General features: G+C 44.3%; 1 protein-coding gene across 3 annotated transcripts in view; it reads left to right on the top strand.

Moving 5' to 3' along the window:
• Positions 1–18,674, top strand: part of slco2b1 (solute carrier organic anion transporter family member 2B1) — a 233,146-nt gene that overhangs the window by 108,966 nt on the left and 105,506 nt on the right. The window lies entirely within an intron of this gene.

Here is an 18,674-nt window from a genome sequence, read left to right as displayed (position 1 = left end):
ACTTTGCACTTTAACAACACAACCGTTCCATGCTAAGGCTTCCCCGTCTGTGCAGGGTTCCATACTTTGCACTTTAACAACACAACCGTTCAATGCTAAGGCTTCCCCGTCTGTGCAGGGTTCCATACTTTGCACTTTAACAACACAACCGTTCAATGCTAAGGCTTCCCCGTCTGTGCAGGGTTCCATACTTTGCACTTTAACAACACAACCGTTCAATGCTAAGGCTTCCCCGTCTGCGCAGGGTTCCATACTTCGCACGTTAACAACACAACCGTTCAATGCTAAGGCTTCCACGTCTGCGCAGGGTTCCATACTTGGCACTTTAACAACACAACCGTTCAATGCTAAGGCTTCCCCGTCTGCGCAGGGTTCCATACTTTGCCCTTTAACAACACAACCGTTCAATGCTAAGGCTTCCCCGTCTGTGCAGGGTTCCATACTTTGCACTTTAACAACACAACGGTTCCATGCTAAGGCTTCCCCGTCTGTGCAGGGTTCCATACTTTGCACTTTAACAACACAACGGTTCCATGCTAAGGCTTCCCCGTCTGCGCAGGGTTCCATACTTTGCACTTTAACAACACAACGGTTCCATGCTAAGGCTTCCCCGTCTGCGCAGGGTTCCATACTTTGCACTTTAACAACACAACCGTTCCATGCTAAGGCTTCCCCGTCTGTGCAGGGTTCCATACTTTGCACTTTAACAACACAACCGTTCCATGCTAAGGCTTCCCCGTCTGCGCAGGGTTCCATACTTTGCACTTTAACAACACAACCGTTCCATGCTAAGGCTTCCCCGTCTGCGCAGGGTTCCATACTTTGCACTTTAACAACACAACCGTTCAATGCTAAGGCTTCCCCGTCTGCGCAGGGTTCCATACTTTGCACTTTAACAACACAACCGTTCAATGCTAAGGCTTCCCCGTCTGCGCAGGGTTCCATACTTCGCACTTTAACAACACAACCGTTCAATGCTAAGGCTTCCCCGTCTGCGCAGGGTTCCATACTTCGCACTTTAACAACACAACCGTGCAATGCTAAGGCTTCCCGCCTAATGGAACTAACTGTAGAGGAGAATCTACTGAACAAACCAGGACCTGCCGCAGACCAGGACTGCCATCTGCTGAGGAGTTACCAAGGTGGAGGCATTACTTTTCATTCAACCCTCGTAGAATAGTAGAGTTTGAAGAGAGCACATCGGCCATCTAGTCCAACCCTCACCATGCAGGAAAATCCCAAAGTATGAAGAAACAGTAGAATATAAAAACAGATATTCAATGCATGGTTTTGGTTTTCTCCCTCTCTGTATGGAAGCAAGCAGGCAACAAAAAATGAGAAAATCTTGAGACACATTTTTAGTACAGATTGTTACTTTATAATACCGATTGTGAGTTTCCAAGGGTGCCGCTGTTGTTGTTGTTGTTTATTCGTTCAGCCGTTTCCGACTCTTCGTGACCTCATGGATGAGCCCATGCCAGAGCTCCCTGTCAGCCGTCGGCAACAGGGAGATCTACACCGCCGAATTAATGAAGTTTGACACCACTTGAGCTTCCATGGCTCCATGTTATGAAGCTATGAAGTCATGGGAGTTGTAGTTAGCTGAAGAAGTCTGTGACAGAGAAGGGCAACCCCCATGATTTCCTAGCAAGGAGCCATGGCACCATACGTGTGCACCCTAGAGCACCCTAGATCACTCCGCTTCAGTATCCAAATGTCTCATCTTATTTATTTACAGTATTTATATTCCGCCCTTCTTTCTCACCCCGGAGGGGACTCAGGGCGGATCACAATGCACGTATACATAGCAAACATTCAGTGCCATTAGACAAACAACATACAGTATAGACACACACAGAGGCAATTTAACATTTCCAGCATCATGAGGGTATGCTTGATTCCGGCCACAGGGGGAGCTGTTGCTTCACTGTCCACGAGTGACACCGAGTACTGTACTTCCTCATTCCTTTCCGCGTGCTGCTGGCAGTTTTATGGTGTTTTAAATTAGTTAAATTAGCCTCCCACATAAAGTGTACATAAATTTCCTACTTGACAGATGCAACTGTCTTTCCGGCTGCTTAGGTAAACAGCAAGCCGGGCTGTTTAGTGGTTGGGGGTTTAACCCAACCCGGGCTTCGAACTCATGACCTCTCGGTCAGTAGTGATTTATTGCAGCTGGTTACTAGCCAGCTGCACCACAGCCCGGCCCAGGGTTTAATCCTTCACTACGTTCAATATTTTCAGCATACAATTTGTATAGATAGAGGCCGCATCTACAGTGCCATATAATCCAGTTTCAAACTGAATTGCATTATATAAGTGTAGACCAGGCATGGGTGAACTTGGGTCCTCCAGGTGTTTTGGACTCCAACTCCTACTGGCTGTTAGGAATTGTGGGAGTTGAAGTCCAAAACACCTGGAGGACCCAAGTTCGCCCATGCCTGGTGTAGAGTCATATATTGCACTGAACCACATTATATGAGTCTACACTGTCACATAATGCAGTGTAGATGGGTCCAGGGTCTTAAGATGCAGCCTTGCTTGACCTTCTTGCCAATTCTACTTCTCTGTATCTTGGCCTCACAGTGGGCCCTTGTCCTGAGTACAAGGTGCACACATAAGGACCATCAAATATTGCGGCACAACTATTTAGGGAAATCAGAATTCCTATTGGGGACAAAGCCCTCATTTTGCTTCCCTGTGACCACACCTCCAACAATAGCCCCGTAAAGTAGGTCATGAAGATCCTAATATTGCAAAGAGGAGGCGGCCCAGGTGCAGAGAAGGTGGCCTGTGAATTCGTGGCGGAGGAGGATTTTAATTCTGTCCATCCACAGTGTAGGTGGAATGTTGCAGCAAACCAGCAAGCAGATTTGCAAAGCAGGTGATGGGCTTCAAGGCAGGAGAGCATCACGGGGAGAAGAAGCAGGGAGGGCTTCCTTCTTCTCATAGCTGTCATGATCTCCAGTCCTTGACATCTCTGGTTGACTGACAAGGAACAGATGCCAGCCATAAAACGGGCCAGCCATAAAACCTCAATGACCCTCTGGTATGTGGGAGCCCCTATATAAGTGGGACAAAGAGAAGGTTCTGGCATTCGGTACAATAAAATCTGTTGGAATCTACCAGCGTGTCTTGGTGCTTTTTCCTTTGGAAAACTGACCCACAGCACAACTGGGAGAAGAGAACCCGACAATAGCCCCTTATCTGTCTGGAGTTCTGAAGCCTGGCTGAGAGGGATGGGAGAAGTTGGATAGCATCCTTTTGGGGATTTGCAGGGAAGAAATCAATGCAGGCAGAGTTTCTCATATCCAAAATGCTTGGCACCAGAAGTGTTTTGGATTACAGATTTTTTTATTCCTTTTTTATTACTTTATTTTATTTTGTGTCAAAAGCATTGTACAACAAATACATTTCAAATAATGGAAATAAAAAAAGAAAAGAAATCACAAGCAACTAAATAGTTTTGGACCAAAAGCGGGCAACAGCAACCGCATTGTCTGTAGCTTTAAACAACTCCTCCTCCTCCGTGCATGAGGCAGGGCATTGTGGGCAAGCAGACATATGCTGAGTTGTTTGTTCAGCTCCACAGTCACACAAGGTGGAGGATTCCTCCAGGTAGGGCCACCTTGCCAGGTTCCCTTTGGATCTGCCCACTCCGCTTCTGAGTCTGTTCAGGGACTTCCAAGTTGCCCATTCCTGGTTTGCCCCTGGAGGAAGGAAGACCCTCTTGGGGGGCCATCCAGTTAGAATTGCCAGGTTTAGCTGCCCACCCTTGCTGCTGCTGGAGGAACATCAAGAGGAGGGAGTGGTGGTTCTCACGAAGCCCTTCCTTGACTTGAGTCTGGTGGGAGGAGGCTGATAGCCATGAAGTGGGTGGCTTTCACAATGTTCAACCTTATTTCTCTCACCGTTAGCAGCAACTTCCCGTCGCACGTCAGGAGGGACAATGCCAGCTAACTTGGAGAGTTTATCAGCAGGTGTAGGTTTAAGGCATCCCATGATGATTCTGCATGTTTCGTTTAGTGCTATCCACCTGCTTCGCATGGGCAGACTTGTGCCAAACAGGACAGGCATACTCTGCAGTTGAGAAAGACAAGGCCAGGGCTGATGTTCTTACTACTTGTGGGTCTGCACCCCATGCGCTGCCAGTCAGTTTCCGCAGGATGTTGTCGCGTGCAGCTACTTTGTGCTTGGTGTTCATGCAGTGTTTCCTATATGTTAGTGTTCGGTCTAAGGTGACACCAAGATATTTAGGATGGAAACAGTGTTCGAGCTCTTGGCCTTCCCAAGTCACTTTCAGTTTCCTGTTGGCTTCGCGGTTACGTAGGTGGAAAGCACACACTTGTGTCTTGGCAGGGTTGGGCTTCAGGTGGTTCTCTTTGTAGTAGCTGGAGAGATCTTTCAAGGCATTGGTGAGTTGCTTTTCAACTGTTTCAAAATCTTTTGCTTGTGTTGTAAGTCCAAGGTCATCAGCATATATAAAGCTCTTTGTGAGTGGTGGTTGTGGCTGATCGTTCGTGAAGATATTAAATAAGGTCGGTGCAAGAACGCTGCCTTGGGGCAAACCATTCTTTTGCCTCCTCCATCTGCTTTTCTGGCCCTGAAACTCCACATAGAAGCTGCGGTTTTCTAAGAGGGTCTGGACAGTTTTTGTAAAGTCAAAGTCCCGGGTGATATGATAGACTTTATGCAGCATTTTTCTATGTTGCACCGTGTCATAGGCTGCCATAAGGTCCACAAAGACTGTTCCCGTGATGCAGCCTTTCTCATAGCCTTCCTCGATATGTTCAGTCAGATGAAGAATTTGACCTGTACAGTTTTTCCCTGGTCTGAAACCTGCTTGTTGTGCAATAAGCTTGGGTTCGATAACAGGTCCTAGTCGATTTAATAGCATCCTCTCATAGACTTTATATAGATGACATAAGAGGGAGATTGGTCAATAGTTCCTGGCATTAGAGGCATCTTTACCAGGTTTTAAGATGGCAATGATCTTAGTTTTCCTCCATGCTCTGGGAATCTGTTTGTGTGCCAGGCATTGATTGTAGAATTTCAAAAGCCAGTTTTCAGCTTTGGGGCCCAAGTGTTTGATTTGCTCCATCATCAGGTCATCTAGGCCAGGTGCTTTACCAGTCTTACATCGCTTGATGGCTTCTCTGAGTTCTTTCAGGTTTAGAGGAGAAGACAACTGGTGGGTTTCAAGTTCTGGCACCCTGTTGATTTTCATCTTTATTCTGCTGCAGTTGGTTTTCCCATTCTGAATTAGCTGGTGAGCTATCTGATCTGGTGTCACGTTCGCGTGTCCAGGGTTGACCAGAGGGTCACTATCCAGGCGTCTCAGCAATTGCCAGGCTTTTTGGCTACTCTTGGACATGTTTATTACTTACTACCTTGGGAACCCAGCGGTGCACAAGTTATTAGAAGAAGACATTGTTTGTTTTGAGATGTTTGGTAATATCACTGAAGTTTGATCCAGATCCAATGTTGGCTGGGTTCAGGGCCTCTGGATAAAGGCGAACTACAACTCCCAGATTCCCAGGACTATCACCCCCCAAACCTTACCAATATTCGCAGTTGGCCATTGTAAGGTTCTCGTCTCCAGTTGTGCTATGGCTTAATCTTCTCCAGAAGAATACACCAAGGCACACGATGAGGAAGATCCAAACAGCTTTATTGTAAGGAATAGCAGGGTCTATTCTATCGCCCATCTATATAGGGGCTCTCTACAATGTTATAAATCACTCTCCCACATACCACATCCCTCTGTGTCCCCAATTGAGGTTTTATGGCTGGCCATCTGTTCTGTGTCAGCACGCTGTGTTTGGCGATGGCATGAGAAATGGCATGAGATGGGGGATCATGACAGCCATGTTGGGTCTGTGTGCCAAGTTTAGTCCAGAACCGTTGTCAGCTGGGCTCAGGGCTCTCTGGATAAGGGTGAACTACAACTCCAGATCTGAGGTCAATCACCCCCAAACCAGGCCTGTATGCACAGTTGGCCATGTTGGGTCTGGATGACAGGTTTGGTCCAGATCTGACGTCAGTTGGGTTCAGTTCTTCCTGGATGTAGGTGAACTATAACTCCCAAAATCAAGGTCCATTCCCACTAATCCCTGCAGAATGTTCAGTTAGTCATGGGTCTTCTCGTGCCAAGTTTGGTCCCAGTCCATTGTTGGCGGGGATCACAGTTTCTCTGGATGTAGGTGAACTATAACTCCCAAAATTAAGGTCCATTCCCACTAATCCCTGTAGAATGTTCAGTTGGTCATGGGTCTTACCGTGCCAAGTTTGGTCCCAGTCCGTTGTCAGTGAGTGTCTCAGTTTCTCTGGATGTAGGTAAACTATAACTCCCACTAACCCCTGCAGTATGTTCGGTTGGTCACGGGGCTTCTCTGTGCCAAGTTTGTTCCCAGTCCATTGTCGGTGGCAGTCAAAGTGTCAGTGAAAGTACTGCAAGTCCCATCATCCATGGCAAGTTTGGTCCAGGTCCATCAGTAGTTGGGTTAAGAGTGCTCTCTGGGTGTAGGTCAAGTACAACTCCTCTAAATCATGGTGAATTTTCCCAAACCTCTTGTTCAGTTGCTGACTAATTCCTCTGTTAACTGTGTGCCATAGGAAAGGGTAGGAAAGGGTTATGGGAGAGGCAGTGGGCGGGGTCATGCAAATTAAAGAATCCTGGGATGTCCCCACATGAAAGCCTTCCCCTGCTTAGGGGGCAGGATGGTGTTTGTGGAGGACACAGGCAGGGTACGGGCATCTTGTTCATAGCACTCACTATAACCTGCATGTCAGTGGAAGGAAGGCCACTGGTGTCTCCTGCTCAATGGAAACTAAAGCTGTTTGTGGAGGCAAAAGGGAGGCTATGTTGTCGAAGGTTTTCATGGCTGGAATCACAGGGTTGTTGTGTGTTTTCCAGGCTGTATGGCCATGTTCCAGAAGAGAGGCTATTAGACATGTCCAAAAAATCGTTTTGAATCGCGTATCGGATTTATTTTGGATTGTTCTCGCTTTTTGATACGCATTCCAAGACATTGTCGCACAGTGCAACCAGCAATGTAATTCAAACCATTGTTGGCCCATTCTCTATTGTCTCTTAATGTTTCGTTAATTTTTTTCTCCCAAAATTTTTTTAAAATATATTTTTTAAAATATATTTTTTTAACATTTTTTTTCTGCAGCCTACCTTGAATGGGAGCTTAACGCAGCCTAACTGGCTGCCGCTCCCCGGCCAATCAGAAGCTTCCACGATGGACGCATAGGTGGGGGCTCGGGTCCTCTGCGTCCACGTGGAAGATTGCCATAAAAGCCCGTTGTGTAGCCCGGGCGAGGCATTCTGGGCTGGGCTTTGTGCGGAGAGGGTGGTGGTCTGCAAACAGAGAGCAAGCAAGCCTCTTGAGGGAGAGAGGGGGTGAAGGGGCCCGGTCTGGCTGTTCCCACAGAGGGGTTTGGAGAAAGGGTTAGGGTTTTGTTGCTGGTTCTTTCTCTTAGCAAGGGAATTTCTCGTTTTCAAAGTATCTTTGCACTCCTTGCCAGGGCATTGCTTGGCGTGGTGGTCACTGGTCCATTTCTAATTGAAGGCATTGGGTTAAGGCTTGTGGGATCACATAGCCAGAGACACCATTGATTTCCAGTGTCCTTCTTGCTTACAAATATAGCAAAGGAATTTCTAGTTTTCAAAGTATCTTTGCACAATTTGCAAGGGCATTGCAAATTTGATGAGGATAGCTCAAGAAATGAGGGCGAGAGAGCCCTGTAAAAGCCCCCCCCCCCCCACCGTTCCTTTTTTTTTTTTTTTTGGTGATTGCGCATGTGCATCTGCCATTCTAGAAACATTTAGAATCATTACGAATTTTCGGAAATATCCGAAATTTTTGGGTGAAAAAATCGGAAATACTTTCTATATCGAAGCGCCAGTGCCCCCTACTTTAGAAACGAGAATTGAAACATTTTTTTCATCGATCGGACATGCCTAGAGGCTATCTGTGTAAGTGGACCCAGCCTCCACATACACACATACACATTTTTCACTTTTATTATGTGTATAGATAGATAGATTGATTTATTGTGTGTGTAAATAAAAAAAGATAAAGAAAAGAAAATGTTAACAACAACAACAACAACAACAACAACAACAACAACAACAACACTTTATTTGTTTTCTAGCCAGGTGTCACTCATCTTATTTCAGGATGTCCCATTGAGGAGGGAGCAAACTAGAGACTAAAATGGAGCCCCCAGTGGCACAGCGGGTTAAACCACTAAGCTGCTGAACTTGCTGACCAAAAGGTCGGCAGTTCAAATCTGGGGAGTAGAGTGAGCTCCTGCTGTTAGCCCCAGCTTCTGCCAATTTAGCAGTTATAAAATATGCAAATGTGAGTAGATCAATAGGTATGGCTCCGGCGGGAAGGTAACAGCGCTCCATGCAGTCATGCCTATGGCCACATGACCTTGGAGGTGTCTACGGACAACGCCGGCTCTTCGGCTTAGAAATGGAGATGAGCACCAACCCCCAGAGTCGGACATGACTAGACTTAATGTCAGGGGGAAACCTTTATTTTTAAGGGTTGTTGTATGTCTTTCGGGCTGTGTGGCCATGTTCCAGAAGTATTCTCTCCTGATGTTTCACCCACATCTATGGCAGGCATCCTCAGAGGTTGTGAGGTATGGATAAACTAAGTAAGGAAAGGAAAGAATATATATCTGTGTAGAGTCCAGGGTGTGGCAAGAGTCCTTTGTCACTGGGAAGGCAGTATTAATGTTTCAGTTAATCACCCTAATTAGCATTGGAAAGGTTTTGTCTCTTGCCTGGGGGCATCCTTTGTTCAGTCGAGCCCTCAGAGTGTTGCTTCCCATCTACTGTTTTGATTTTGGAGTTTTGTAATACTGGTAGCCAGATTTTGTTCATTTTCATGGTTTCTTCCTTTCTGTTGAAGTTGTCCACATGCTTGTGGATTTCAATGGCTTCTCTGTGTCGTCTGACATGATAGTTGTCGGAATGGTCCAGCATTTTTGTGTTCTCAAATAATATCCTGTGTCCAGGCTGGTTCATCAAATGCTCTGCTATGGCTGATTTCTCTGGTTGAGTTAGTCTGCAGTGCAGACTAAGACTTTATTTTTAACTTAGTGGAAAAGAAATTCCACCTAAATGTTAAGAAGAACTTCCTGATGGTGGAATAGGCTGCCTGGGCATCCAGTGGAATCTCCTTCTCGAGAGGTTTTGTGTCTTCCCGCATGGCAGAATGGGGTTGGTCTGGATGGCCCTTGGGGTCTCTTCCTACTCGAGGATTCTTTTTTTTATTAAATAATCTTTATTTAAATTTTAATACACATAAAATCCTTTGGGGGGGGGGGAGATTAAGGGGGGGAGAGGTAGGGTAATAGGGATAGGTAAGGCAGGGTTTCAGGTTGGGGGTAAGGGGTTGATACTTCCAGGACGATCCCGTTGGTCATTTTCAGTTTCTTTTTTGTTCTGTCCTAGATCTTTGTATCATTCCACATTCTTTTCTCATGAATTAGTATCTATTTTCTCTATCTTCTAAGTCTTTGACAGGAGAGAGGATAACTTAGGTTTCCCTAAGTCTCTTAAACTTCTTTCTTTTTCTTTTAGTTGATTTTTTTAGATTCTATGTAATTTTCTAATTGCCTCCAATCAGTTTCTTTTCTCGGTCTTCCTTGCTGTTTGGCTAATAGAAATGTCAGCTTATCCATATATTTTTATTTCTAGTATTTTCACCATCCATTCTTCCACCGTGGGTATCTTATCTTGCTTCCAATATCTTGCGTACACAATCCTGGCCGCTGTTGTTAAAAATGTCAAGATCTTCTCTTCATTTGATCTTGGGGATAATTTAGAAATATTCAGAAGATAAACTTCTGGTAGTTTCTGGAATTTGACGCCTAGTATTTGTTGGGAATTTTCGTGAATTTTGTTCCAATATTCTTTTGCCCTGTTGCAGTCCCACCACATGTGGTAGAAGGACCCTTCCTCCTCTCCACATTTCCAGCATTTTGTATTCGCTGTTTTATTTATTTTTCCTAATTTCTTGGGCGTAAAGTGCCATCTGTACCTCATCTTCATCCAGTTTTCTTTCAAATTATATGTTCCTACTCGAGGATTCTATGTCAAATGGAATAGTGGAAGCTGAAATCCAACACGTCTGGAGGGTTGCAGGTTGGGGTAAGTGCCCTGCGGGACTGGCTATTCACACATGCTTTTGGAGAACATCCACGTGTAAAGCAGTCTGGTGAAGCCTTCTCCTGAGAAACAAACTAGTAAAATGTGGGCTAGACAAAACTACGGTTAGGTGGATCTGTAATTGGCTAAGCGAACGAACCCAAAGGGTGATTCTCACCAATGCGTCGTCTTCATCATGGAAAGAAGTGACAAGTGGAGTGCCACAAGCAGGGCTCCGTCCTGGGCCCGGTTCTGTTCAACATCTTTATTAACGACTTAGACGAAGGGTCAGAAGGCACGATCATCAAGTTTGCAGACGACACAAAACTGGGAGGGATAGCTAACACTCCAGAAGACAGGAGCAGAATTCAAAACGATCTTGACAGACTAGAGAGATGGGCCGGAACTAACACAATGAAGTTCAACAGGGACAAATGCAAGAGACTTCACTTCGGCAGAAAAAATGGAAATCAAAGATACAGAATGGGGGACGAGGCCTGGCTTGACAGCAGTGTGTGCGAAAAAGACCTTGGAGTCCTCGTGGGGAGGAAGGTGAACATGAGCCAACAATGTGATGCGGCAGCTAAAAAAGCCAATGGGATTCTGTCCTGCATCAATAGGGGAATAGCATCTAGGTCCAGGGAAGTCCTGCTCCCCCTTATTCTATTCTGCCTTGGTCAGACCACACCTGGAATCACACTGTGTCCAATTTTGGGCACCACAGTTGAAGGGAGATGTTGACAAGCTGGAAAGCGTCCAGAGGAGGGCGACTAAAATGATGAAGGGTCTGGAGAACAAGCCCTATGAGGAGCGGCTTAAAGAGCTGGGCATGTTTAGCCTGCAGAAGAGAAGGCTGAGAGGAGACATGATGAGAGCCATGTACAAATACGTGAAGGGAAGTCCTAGGGAGGAGGGAGCAAGCTTGTTTTCTGCTGCCCTGCAGACTAGGACACGGAACAATGGCTTCAAACTACAGGAAAGGAGATTCCACCTGAACATCAGGAAGAACTTCCTCACTGTGAGAAGGGCTGTTCGACAGTGGAACTCTCTGCCCCAGACTGTGGTGGAGGCTCCTTCCTTGGAGGCTTTTAAGCAGAGGCTGGATGGCCATCTGTCGGGGGTGCTTTGAATGCGATTTCCTGCTTCTTAGCAGGGGGTTGGACTGGATGGCCCATGTGGTCTCTTCCAACTCTACTATTCTATGATTCTATGATTCTATGAGAAAGACTCCGTGTCTTCAAGGCCAAAAGGCTCCCTGTTCAGCGACACTCTCACATTTCATTTCGATGTACAGCACTGGTTTCTGGCAGGTTTGAGCGACAAGCCTCAACGTAAAAAATCCATGAAAATAAATGATGTGGAACTGATATGCACCTGGCAATTTTGAAACCCTCACCATGTGCTGAGATAGAAGATCTCGTCCCTGACTCAGAGAAACATGGGAAAGGGCATCTCAAGGAGCCCGGAAGGAGGCTTCGCTTTCCGAGTGCAGCTTGTCACAGCAAGACCCCGGGAAGACGGCGCCGGGCTCTTGGACGTTAAAGCACGTTCCCACCTGCCTCTCGTGTTGTTTGCATGCGTTTCCATCTCTCTTTCGGATGAGAATATCAAATTGTAATCTTTATCTGACCTTTCAGTCCCCGCTGTTGCCCGTTTGACAGCTGGATTGATTGGAAATCTGCAAAGAGCGTGTTTGTTATTTTTTTTAAAAAAATAATGTTTTTCTTAAGTGTTTCTGTACATAGAAAGAGTGAGAACAATGGTGGGTATAGGAAAGATAGAATGAGAAAAAAAGGAGAAAGGAAACAAAGAAAAAGAAGAAGAAAAAGAAGAAAAATATATATTTGCCTTCCAATTCATTCCTTTCAGGCATCTTTCATATCCATCTTATATAGTTTCCGCTTTCTGTCTTTTATGTTTATAAGTATCATTATCTTACTGACTTCTCATATTGATCCTATAATTAATGGTGTCCTCTTGGTTTTTGTCTCATTTGATGTCAGTGATACTCAGGAGGAAGTATTCTGGTTTCATTTTAATATTGACCTGGAGGGTTTCTTCCATACTCTTCCTCACTTCTTCCCAGAACTTCTGGATTTTCTTACATAACCACCACAGATGGAGGAACTTACCTTTCATTGTTTCACATCTCCAGCATTTGTTTGATACGTTCCTATAGAATTTTGCCAGCTTCTCAGGGGTGAGATGCCACCTGTGAAACCTTTTCAGCCAATTATCTATTAAGTTTATTGAGGCAGTGTATTTTAGCTTTTTGTTCCACATGTTTTCCCATTCCTCAAGTTTAATTGTCCTGTTGAGGTCTTCGGCCCATTGTATCATGTGTTTGTTATTTTTGTTTTCATTTAGTTTTTCTGAAACCTACCAAACTCTTTGCAGGTTGGGTAATATCAAAGACCCCCACCCACCCCTGCATAAAAAGGGAGACATAGTTCAAACCATGGGAATTAGCCCGAGGCTGCGGCGCAGACGGGAGAGCAATGAATCACTGACCAGGAGGTCATAAGTTCGAGGCCCGCTCGGAGCTATGTTTGTTGTTTGTCTTTGTCCAATGTTAAAAAGGCATTGAATGTTTGCCTGATGTGTGTAATGTGATCCGCCCTGAGTCCCCTTCGGGGTGAGAAAGAAGGGTGGAATATAAATGCTGTAAATAAATAAATAAATAAATATAGTTTCCCAAGGATGGAGGGTCCCTGTCCCGCCACCTATCCCTGAGCCTCCCAAGGACTAGCAGCCACCCTACTCCATAGCCCCCAAGCCCCCGCGTGCAGGCTCTCACCCCCAGCTTGGCTGTTCAGTCCGAGCCAACCTACTAGAGCGGATCTCCACAGGGTCAGCGGAAACTGCTCAGCTGGTTTCCTCCTTTTCTCCCAGCCAAGGATAGAGTTGGATGGCCACAAAGTATCTCAAGCACCTCCATTCCCCCCCCCCCCCCCGATGTTTGCGACCATGTATCTCTTTCCTTGCTACCATGTATTTCTCCATATATATTTTTTCTTATTTTCCCTTCTGCAAACTTGCGCATGAGCGGAGGAATTAAAAATACAGTAGAGTTCCGGTTATTCAACATAAATGGGCAGGCCAAATGTCGGATAACCAGAACTGATGGATAACAAGGAAGCCCTATTATCCCTCCCGGCAAACCGGTTGAGGGAAGCCTTGTGCACGTTGCTGCCTAGCAACACACATGGGATGCCTCCAAAGGGCTGAATGCTTGCCACACTTGACAGATGCAACTGTCTTTCGGTGTAACACCCCTAAGCAGCGCGAACACTGGAAACCAACACGGAGGCCAATAAACAATCTAATATCTTTATTAAAGCAATAAAAGTTCTAAACAAAAATGAGCAGAGTATATAGTCCAGCAGTTGATCTTTTAGAGAAGATCAAAATTAGTCCAATATAATGAAGTTATATGTCCAGTATTAGAGTCCAAAGTCTATAATCCAAATAACCAAAACACACCCAAACTCTTTGGAAGTTTGAGTGGGGAAAGAGCAAGGATTCACAGGGAGATTCTTGAAGTAAAGTCCAGAACAAGGATTCAAGGATTCAAGGCTAGGCAAGGTATTTCGTGGTGGATCTGAAGCACAGTCCAAACTTGGCAAGGAGTGGAACGCAACTCCCGGTCTACTCGTGAGTAAACGCACCGGAGGGCCGTTTGGAAGCTCAGGAACAAGAGACAATGTTCTTCTATGAATAGTCACGTTGACATGTTGACATAGGGAAAGCTCAGTGCAGAACTTTTATGGAAGTTCAAGAGCTTCCCCCAACAGGTGTTTAACTCCCCAAATCTTCCCAGAGAACGAAGCTGTTTCAGCATCGTACCAGATGCCTGCCTCCCCGAAACTTCCCAAGGGAAATGGTTTAGTCACAATCGTCTCTCTCCGCTAATCTTGCGCTTCACCTTACAACTGCTTTTGGGAGCAATGTGTTTTGAGAAAAGCCTTCCTATCAAACACCAAACTTTCCGGGGAACCAGGCTCTGTTTCAAGGGCGTCCCTAATTGGCTCTGGCACGAAAATGTCGACAGGGGACATCTGGAATGGAACAGAATCTTGCTGAGATGGGAAAAAGCCCAAATCCTCTTCAGTTTGATCTATGATGGCTGCGGGGTCATGGGCCAAAGGTCCCTGAGACATCACATTCGGGTTGCTTAGGTAAACATGCAACATGAGGGGCTTGAGGAATCCAAGGCCGGAGTTAAAATTGCTGGAAGAAACATGAACAACCTTAGGTATGCAGATGATACCACTCTGATGGCCGAAAGCGAGGAGGAGCCGAGGAGCCTTATCACCAAGGGAAAGAAAGAAGAAAGTGCAAATGCTGGGTTGCAGTTAAACGTCAAGAAAACCAAGATCATGGCAACGACACCTATTGATAACTGGCAAATAGAGGGAGAAAACGTGGAGGCAGTGACAGACTTTGTATTTCTAGGTGCGAAGATGACTGCAGATGCAGACTGCAGCCAGGAAATCAGAAGACGTTTCCTTCCTGGGAGGAGAGCAAAGGCCAACCTTGACAAAAGAGTGAAGAGCAGAGACATCACACTGGCAACAAAAGTCCACATAGTCAAAGCAATGGTATTCCCCATAGTAACCTATGGGTGTGAGAGCTGGACCATAAGGAAGGCTGAGCAAAGGGAGAGAGAGACTTTTGAACTCTGGTGCTGGAGGAGAACCCTGAGAGTGCCTTGGACCTTGGCAAGAAGATCCAACCAGTCCATCCTCCAGGAAATAATGCCCAATGGCTGCTCACTGGAGGGAAGGAGATGAGAGGCAAAGCTGAAGTATTTTGGCCACATCATGAGGAGACAGGAAAGATTGGAGAAGATCACGATGCTGGGGGAAAAGGAAGGAAAAAGGAAGAGAGGCCGACCAAGGGCGAGATGGATGGACGGGATCCTTGAAGGGACTGGCTTGACCTTGAAGGAACTGGTCAAGCGGTGACGGCCGACAGGGAGCTCTGGCCTGGACTGGGCCAGGAGGTCACCAAGAGTCGGAGACGACTAAACGACTGAGCAGCAGCAGGCTATTTAATGGTCTATCGCTCGATCCAAACTGGGCTGGATTTGAACTCATGAACTCTCAGTCAGTAGTGATTTATTGCAGCTGGCTACCACAGCCCGGCCTGTCATTTGCCTTCATCCTGGTAAGATTCTCCGTTCCTGATTCCTGATTCCTCTTCCGCAGTTAACAAAGCTCACCAGGCGTCCCTCGACTTTCCACAGGACATAGAAATCCTCCAGATTTCGGCATCACGGGCATGTCTTATCTATGAATAAGCCAATGGAACACCCTCCCAAATGAAATCAGACAGGCTCCCTCCCTCCTGTCTTTCCGAAAAAGAACGAAAACATGGTTTTGGGACCAGGCCTTTGAGCACGAGTAGCAGTAGAAATGAGATGCGATAATTATACTATTATTGCCCGCACTTGGACTTGAAACGCGCCTGAATGTATATTTATATGTATAACTATATAGGTTTTTTTTAATGTAAGCTCTCAATTTTAATGTAATTTTAATCTAAATGGATTTTTAAATGTGATATAAATTGTTTTAATGTATATGTTCATGTTGTAAGCCGCCCTGAGTCCCCTGAAGGGTGAAAAGGGCGGGGTAGAAATGATGTAATAAATAATAAATAAATAAATAAATAAATAAATAAAATGCCAAATACTTGGAAATCCAGAATATTTCACATGGATGGCAAATAAGTGACCCCCCCCCCCCCCTTTGATTTGCAATGGTTTGTGCAGAAAATAATTCCAAATGTCGTACAACATTAGCTTCGGTCTGTGTGTATAAAGTGAATTTGAAACACTAGAGAATGTTGGCTTTAGGCTTGGGTCCCATCATTAAGATAACTCTTTGTGTGTCTGTGTATATATAAAATATGCAAATACAGATGTTCTAAAATCAAAATAAATAAACCCAAAATCAAAACTCTTGTGGTGCAAAGCATTTTAGGGATGAGAAACTCAGCCTGCATAGATTTCTTACCTGAAAATCGCAAACAAGGTGTTCTCAAAATTTTGGACAACGGATATTCCACCTAAGCTGATGTGATTGGAATCCATTATTTATTTATGTATTTATTTTATTTACAATATTTATATTCCGCCCTTTTTTCTCACCCCGAAGGGGACTCAGGGTAGATCACAATGCACATATACATGGCAAACATTCATTGCCATTAGACAAACCACATATATAGATAACCAGATAGACAGATATAGAGGCAATTTAATCACCCATCCCCATCACAATTATCATCATAATTACAATTATACTTCTCGACCTTTTGTATTGGTCCTGATTACTTGATATTAATTCAGGTCTCCTCCCAACCCAATGTGTTCTTAATTGAATCTGGTGCACTGTATCTATTTCTGAATTTGCAACTCATAATGTGCACTTTGCTTATCCACTTTTGCAATCTCATTGGTTTTAATTTGATGTCTTAATACTGCATTTCTGGGTTTTTTTCCCAGTTATTGTGTATGTCTGTATTATTACTGGTTTTTGTTCTGTATTTTGATATTTCGTATTTTGTTATTGTTTTGTATCTGATTTTGCTGTAAGCCACCCCGAGTCCCCTTTGGGGGAGATGGAGGCGGGATATAAATAAACTTATTATTATTATTATTATTATTATTATTATTATTATTATTATGGCACAGCAAACAACATAGATATGCTGGATTTCGTATCACAAAATCACAAGTCGAGCACTTATAATGATAATTATCATTATTATTATTTAACGTTCCAGCTTCTGACTTCATGAGGGTATGCTCGATTCCAGCCACAGGGGGAGCTACTGCTTTACCGTCCACTTGTGACACCAAGTCCTTGATGGAGTACTTTCTCATTCCTCATTCTTCCGCATGCTGCTGGAGATTTTAAGGCATAATAAATTAGTTAAATTAGCCTCCCCGCATTAGTGGTACCTAAATTTCCTACTTGACAGATGCAACTGTCTTTCGGCTGCATAAGTCAACAGCAAGCTGGGCTATTAATAGTCAGGACCTTACCCCAGCCCGGGCTGTCTTTGAACGCATGACCTCTCAGTCAGGAGCGATTTATTGCAGCTGGCTAGTACAACAGATTGGTATCAACACCTAGAAACAACAACCTATTCATTTGACCCTTAAGATATCGTTATATGACTAGTATCCAGGAGCTACTCTAAGAAGAACTTATACAGATGCTATATTAATTACTGAACTGTCTTTTCCCACGCTCCAGCAACACTTGAGAACACTATCAAGAGGGCAGTAGATTCTGCTTGTTTTTCATTTATTCAATTTGACAAGATTGAAATCAAACTAGAGACTACAACAGCTTTATGTTAAAGCTTATGTGAAGGGTTGCCTTATTGTAGATCTGCATATTAACAACTGTTTATTTAACTTGATTCAACGCTGCGACAGCAATTTTGATTGTTATTAAGTCAACAATAACAATTTGTCTGGTTTTTATTTCTATTTAACATAATTGGCACTTAAAGTATAGGAATAGTTTTTCCATAATACCTTTGTAAGTGTTGCCAAGTGTATTCCTTTATGTTAAGAACAATGTAGTGAATGAGAATACAAGTAGTGGATACCTTAAGTAAAGTATTCATTGCAATATATACTACTAGTAAACGTAAGAGATTCCATAGGGACGGAGCTATGATCTACCACTGTTTCGAGTCAAATCCAGTTTAGACTGATGTTAATACGACACCATAATCCCCTTCTTTTGCAGCTTGTATAACAAGTGCCACTAAAAGGTGTTTATATAGAAGATAACTAGCTGTGCCCGGCCACGCGTTGCTGTGGCAAAGTATGATGTTATGAGAAAAAAAGTATTGAGGAATTGGTGGTAGTTAAGGTAAAGGGTAAACGTTTTCCCTGACATTAAGTCCAGTCGTGTCTGACTCTGGGGGTTGGGGCTCATCTCCATTTCTAAGCCGAAGAGCCGGTGTTGTCCGTAGACACCTCCAAGGTCATGTGGGATGACTGCATGGAGCGCTGTTACCTTCCCGCCGGAGCAGTACCTATACCTCTAATTAGGACTTTATTTTTCTTTTCTTTTTGTTGTATCAACCTAGAGGCGTGGATGAGGGGTTGTGCTGTCAATTTTCTAGGTTGTGGGGTGTTTAGTTTTGTTGTTTTGTTGGTCGCCGGGATTCCATCACTATTTTATATATATAGATATTACATTACCAACATAGTACAGTAGAGTCTCATTCATCCAAGCCTCGCTTATCCAAGTTTCTGGATTATCCAAGCCATTTTTGTAGTTAATGTTTTCAATATATTGTGATATTTTGGTGCTAAATTCGTAAATACAGTAATTACAACATAATATTACTGCGTATTGAACTTCTTTTTCTGTCAAATTTGTTGTATAACATGATGTTTTGGTGCTTAATTTGTAAAATCATAACCTAATTTGACGTTTAATAGGCTTTTCTTAATCTCTCCTTATTA

Source organism: Anolis carolinensis, chromosome 3, assembly GCF_035594765.1.
Source record: "Anolis carolinensis isolate JA03-04 chromosome 3, rAnoCar3.1.pri, whole genome shotgun sequence".
In the NCBI taxonomy this organism is placed as follows: Eukaryota; Metazoa; Chordata; class Lepidosauria; order Squamata; family Dactyloidae; genus Anolis; species Anolis carolinensis.
The sequence above is the reverse complement of the archived record's forward strand: the minus strand, read 5'-3'. Positions and strand labels throughout refer to the sequence as shown.